We start from the raw sequence: 6,000 nt of genomic DNA, 5'->3' as shown, positions 1-6,000 counted from the left end.
CGGGCCCAGCTGCTCCGCGGCATGTGGGATCTTCCCGGACCAGGGCACGAACCCGCGTCCCCTGCATTGGCAGGCGGCCTCTCAACCACTGTGCCACCAAGGAAGCCCTTAGCCACTTCTTATATCCCATTTCTGAGACTTCCACGTGCACGAATTAAAATTTGTTACTTTTTCTCTTGTTAATCTGTCAGGTGTCAATTTTATTAGTAGGCCAGTCAAAGTGGGGGAGGGGAAAATTCCCCCTCCTCAACACCTTTTAAGATTGGAATTTTCATAAATGAAAGTGAGTGAGGTAAGGAACTCAGAGGATCTGTTCCTGGTCCAAGTAGTTTAAAGATGGAAAAACTTTGATATTCACTATCACAAAAGACAACCTACTGCATGTGGGGCTTTTTCATCAAAAGCCACCAATTAAGAGTGAAAAGCAAACTAAAGAATAGGAGATGAAATTTCTAATCCATTTATCCTACAATGAACTCACATCCAGTATGTGTATATATACATGTATGTGTGTGTGTGCTTTTATATATATATATATAAAACTTGTAAAACTAAAACCGAAAAACCAGGACTGTTTCTAGGGCTGGGGCAGGAAATATACAACATAAGGTAAGCATGGAGCATTTTGCAGTACCAGAAAGCCCACACATACACATACACAACTGAGGGCATTACAAAGGGGCACCAGAGCCAACTGAAAGAGGCCACAATGGCCAAAGCTGGAACAATCTGAACAAAAGAAATGTAATACTGCATTATAACCCAAAGTATAAAATAATTAACCAGGAATTCGTACTGATATAAATAGGTGACTGAATACATAAAGGATATATAAATCTTCTGTGCATAATTCCAAATAATTTATATTGATGCTCCACCTTCAAGAAGGTGAGCACAACTTCCTATCCCTTCAGTGGAAGCTAGGAATAGTCACTTCCCCCCAAAGAATACAATATGGAAGGAGGTGGGGGGAGAGTAACCTTACAATGGAGAAGCCTGATAAACAAAACCTCAGGCAGGTGATCAAGATTAACATGAACAGTCATAATTCACATTGACAGTATGTACCCTTGACATCAGGTGATAAGACTGGTAATCTACCTCTGTAGTCTTTCACCTAAAAACCTATAACCCTAGTCTAATCATGAGGAAAATATCAAAGTGAAAGACATTCTATAAAATACCTAATTACTATCGCTCAAAACTTTCAAGGTCATTACAAACAAGGAAATCTAAGAAACTCACAGCCCAGAGGAACCTAAGGAGGCATGATGACTAATGTAGTATCCTGGATGTGAAACTGGAACAGAAAAAGAACATTAAGTAAAAACTAAAGAAATTCATGGGGGGGGGGGGAGTAGAAAACAAAACACCTAAAGAAATCTGAATAAAGGATGAACTTTAGTCAATTATGATGTATCAATATTGGTTCATTAGTTGTTACAATATACCATACTCCTGTACTATCATGATGCTGCCTCAGCTCAGAAAGGCATTCAGGTCAGCTCCAGTTCAGGGGCCAGAGCTGTGCTGGGCTCGAGTTGATACCTTGGCCAAATAAAATAGGTTCAGACAGAAACTTGTATAAACCACCTTTCTAAAATACATCTTTATGGTTAATAGGATTTGTTTTAACTGGCTAAATGCAGGACCCCTGGAGAGCACAAGTGAGCTCAATATTGCAGGTTGGTCTTGCTGATAATTATTGTTTTAAAGATGCCTGTGCAGAAGAGGCAGGCCTGGGACTGCTGCTATCCTGAGAAAAGCCTGCTTGCAAGATTAGCCCTTGACTAGTCTAGGAACCTGACTGGTATTCAGTTCCAACACAGATATAAAAATTTTGTGCCTAAACTGTTTGTACAACGTGACTTATGCTGAATACCTGTTTCCTTCCGGGAGTCTGGAATTTTAGTACATGCTAGGCAGAAGGTACCCATGTGACTAGCCCCAATAAAACCCTTGGACTGGGAGAGGACTAGAAAGCTTACACCTGGTTTCCTCCATACATTACTCCAGGAGCATCTTCCCATTGCTGATTTTGCAATCTGTGGTTCATACTGATATGAGATGGAATGCTTTCCTTGAGAGAATGCCAGCTAGTCAATGTAGAAAAGAATTATAAAACCACCACTTTACAACTCCCAATGTCGTAACTATTTCAGGCAAGAATCAACAGATCCCAAAACCACTCAGTGAAAGACGCTGGGGAGATAATTAGGGAAATTTTATTAAGGACTGCATATTAGTGAATCAATGTCTGTTTTCTTAGGTGTAATAGTGGTACTGTGGTTATAAAGATGAGTATCTTTATTCTTAGGATATAGATGCTGAAATGTTTCAGCTCAAACTGTCAGGATGCCTGCAACTTACTTTCAAATGGTTCACCAGAAAAACGAATAAACAAAGTAATGAATGAATAAAGCAAATGCATCAAAATATTAACAACTGGTATATATGGATAAAGAGTAAATGGGTGTTAATTATACTATTTTTTCAACTTTTCTTAGGTCTGAGTATCTTCATAATTTAAAAAGAAAGTAAAGTCCCTGGTGGCACAGTGGTTAAGAATCCACCTGCCAATGCAGGGGACACAGGTTCAAGTCCTGATCCAGGAAGATGCCACATGCCGAGGAACAACTAAGCCCATGCACCACCAACTACTGAACCTGCGCTCTAGAGCCCGTGAGCCACAACTATTGTGCCTGCGTGCTGCTACTGAAGCCCAGGCACCTAGAGCCCCTGCTCCGCAACAAGAAGCCACTGCAATGAGAAGCCCGTGCACCGCCACAGAGTAGCCCCCACTCGCCGCAACTAGAAGAAGCCTGCGTGCAGCAACAAAGACCCAACGCAGCCAAAAATAAAAAATAAAATAAATTAAAAAAAAAATACTAAGTCAGAGAAAGACAAATATTATATGATTATCACTTATATGTGGAATCTAAAAAATAACACAAATTAATTTATTTACAAAACAGACTCGCAGAACAAACATGGCTACCAAAGGGGAAAGGGAGGAGGATTAATTAGGAGTATGGGATTAACAGATATATACTACTGTATATAAACAAAGATTTACTATATAGTATAGAAAACTATATTCAATATCTTTTAATAACCTATAATGGAAAAATCTGAAAAAAAAACTGAATCACTCTGCTGTATACCTGAAACTAACACAATATTGTATCAACTATACTTCAACCCACTAAAAAAAAAAGTGGGCTTCCCTGGTGGCATAGCGGTTAAGAATCCACCTGCCAATACAGGGGACACGGGTTGGATCCCTGGTCTGGGAAGATCCCACATGCCGTGGAGCAACTGGGCCCATGCGCCACAACTACTGAGCCTACACTATAGGCCCACAAACCACAATTGCTGAGCCCACATGCCTACAGCCCGTGCTCCACAACAGAAGCCACCGCAAGAAGTCCATGCACCATGACGAAGAGTAGCCCCCACTCACCACAACTAGAGAAAGCCCACACACAGCAACGAAGACCCAATGCAGCCAAAAATAAATAGATAAAATTTAAGTCTTCCTCTGGCCAAATGCCAATACGAGCTCTTTTCCAGCTCTACCAGTAGGTATTCATTTTTAATTCAAATGGCATTTTGTACTGGTTACTTACTGCATCTTATTTGTATTTCTAGGTAGTAGCTGCACAGTATTTACAAAGTCATCATTATATTAAATGTCTTGTGTCCCACTCCCTAACCCTAGATAAATTACTGAAAGGATCCTTCTGCCTTGCTCACTTTGTACCTTTCTTTAGTGTTCATCTCATAGTTGATGCTCAATAAACTAAGCACTACTTAAAATATGCCTATCTTGGGCTTCCCTGGTGGCGCAGCAGTTAAGAATCCGCCTGCCAATGCAGATGATGTGGGTTCGAGCCCTGGTCCAGGAAGATCCCACATGCCATGGAGCAACTAAGCACCCCTGTACCACAACTACTGAGCCTGCGCTCTACAGCCCACAAGTCACAGCTACTGAGCCCGCGCACCAACTACTGAAGTCCGTGCACCTAGAGCCCCTGCTCCACAAGAGAAGCCACCACGATGAGAAGCCCACACACCACAACGAAGACCCAACACAACCAAAAACAAAATTTTAAAATTTATAAAAAATATGCCTGTCTTAAAAAAAAAAAAATGCCTATCTTAATATTTCTAGAATCACAGACCTTATTATCAAGAGACCTTAAAATACATATCTGAAAGCCATAAAACTTCAAATTTCAAAGCTCAAGTACCTTCTCAGACGTTCACCATTCCTCTATAAGCTATACAAAAACCATTTTATGATAGGCCATTTGGCTGCCGCACAAGAAGGCCATTAATCAGAGTATTCAGGCCTGCCTGTTCAGAACAGCCAGGTGAAGCGCCCCATCACATTAGTCTCTGAGTGTACTTAAAAAAAAAAAAAAAAAACATTTGAATCTTAGAATTTGTTGCTCCTGGTTCACTGCTGCAATGGGCTGGGCTTTAGTTCAGTAAAATCAGGGAAAGGGCCATACAGCTTAGAATTCTTGACATGTTCTAGCACAACTCTTTATTTACATGAACAAAAACTTAAGACTTACCAAATTCATACAGCTTATTGACAGTAGAAACTAAAATCTAAATGACCAGACTCACCAAACTTTTCATAGGGCACATGTGCTCTTTTAGTTATCAGTATCATCTGTCTATCATTAGACAAATTCAACTAGTACTTCTATTTATACAGAGAGCCTACCAAGACTGAGAAGAACATAAACATATTGGCTTTCATCAGCTCATAAATAAGTCACATAAGCAAAATTTCTTTATCTCAAATCATAATCTGTTTATATTGTAATGACAGAGGATTACGGTAGAGTGGGTAATGTGAGTGTCCACATGAAAAATTCTTACCTATTTGGTGAGATCAATAGATCACACATATAATATAAAAGCGGCAAAATAAAAACTGCAATATGGAGGTAACTGACAAAAGAAATAAATGAAGTTAGTTGCTTTAAGAGAGCAGAAAGTTGGGGGTAGACAAGCAAGAGATTGCCATTTTTCATCAACAGCCCTGTCTTGAGTTTTTGATTCATTAAATTATATGCCTGTGTTAATTTAAAAATGAATAGAGCCCAGAAACACTGGCATGGGTGAAATTTAAATACAACACACATGGCAGTTTAAGTGGGGAAGAACCATTTAATAAATGGAGCTGAAAAAACTGGATATACATATGGAAAAGAAAAAACAAAAGATTTCTGACCTCTACACAAAAATACAACTCCAAATGGATGATGATGGTCAATCTTTTATGTCAACTCCAGTTTTTGGTCAAACACCAGTTTAGACATTGCCGTGAAGGTTTTCTTTTTTGGCCACGTGCCACTCAGCACATGGGATCTCAGTTCCCCCTCCAACCAGGGATCGAACCTGCTCCTCCTGCATTGGAAGCACAGAATGTTAACCACTGGACCGCCAGAGAAGTCCCATGTGAAGGTATTTTTTTACATGATTTAACAGTTAAAAAGCAGTAGACTTTGAGTAAAGCAGATTACTCTGCACGTGGGTGGGTCTCATCCAGTTCAAAAACCTGAGGTCCACCATGGAAGAAGGAATTCTACCCCCAGATGCAACTGTTCCCTGGGTCTCCAACCTTCCCAACTACCCTTTCATATTTGCCAATCCCATAATCTCTCTATACAGCTATGTTTATGTTTTATTTCTCTGGAGAACTCTAATACTGAATTAAACTCAGATGAAAAAGCAAATCTTTAGAACTCTTAGTAGAAAATATAGTTATCTTTCTGACTGTAAAAATTTCCTAAATAAGACCAAAAATACTAACCATGAAAACTTGATCACTTAAGAACTGCAGCTTATAAAAGGTACGTTAAAGCACACAATGAGAAAATACTGACATGTTCACAATTTTATTGATACCTCCTTTCTCAATTTTTGTCCTCATCTTTCACTCTTCACTTAGCATTTTTTTTATTTCCTTGACAGTTTTAG

At 39.5% G+C, this 6,000-nt stretch overlaps 1 protein-coding gene across 1 annotated transcript in view; it reads left to right on the top strand.

Moving 5' to 3' along the window:
• The first annotated feature begins 288 nt into the window (after positions 1 to 288).
• Positions 289 to 6,000, top strand: part of HAUS1 (HAUS augmin like complex subunit 1) — a 33,188-nt gene continuing 27,476 nt past the window's right edge. Inside the window, exon 1 of the mRNA XM_007465625.1 lies at positions 289 to 292. The gene's annotated coding sequence lies outside the window, so the exon portion shown is untranslated. The remainder of the gene's footprint in view (positions 293 to 6,000) is intronic.

The sequence above is a fragment of the Lipotes vexillifer genome, unplaced genomic scaffold (genome assembly GCF_000442215.2).
Source record: "Lipotes vexillifer unplaced genomic scaffold, Lipotes_vexillifer_v1.1 scaffold36, whole genome shotgun sequence".
NCBI lineage: Eukaryota > Metazoa > Chordata > Mammalia > Artiodactyla > Lipotidae > Lipotes > Lipotes vexillifer.
Note: the sequence above shows the minus strand (reverse complement) of the source record. Positions and strands in the feature narration are given on the sequence as shown.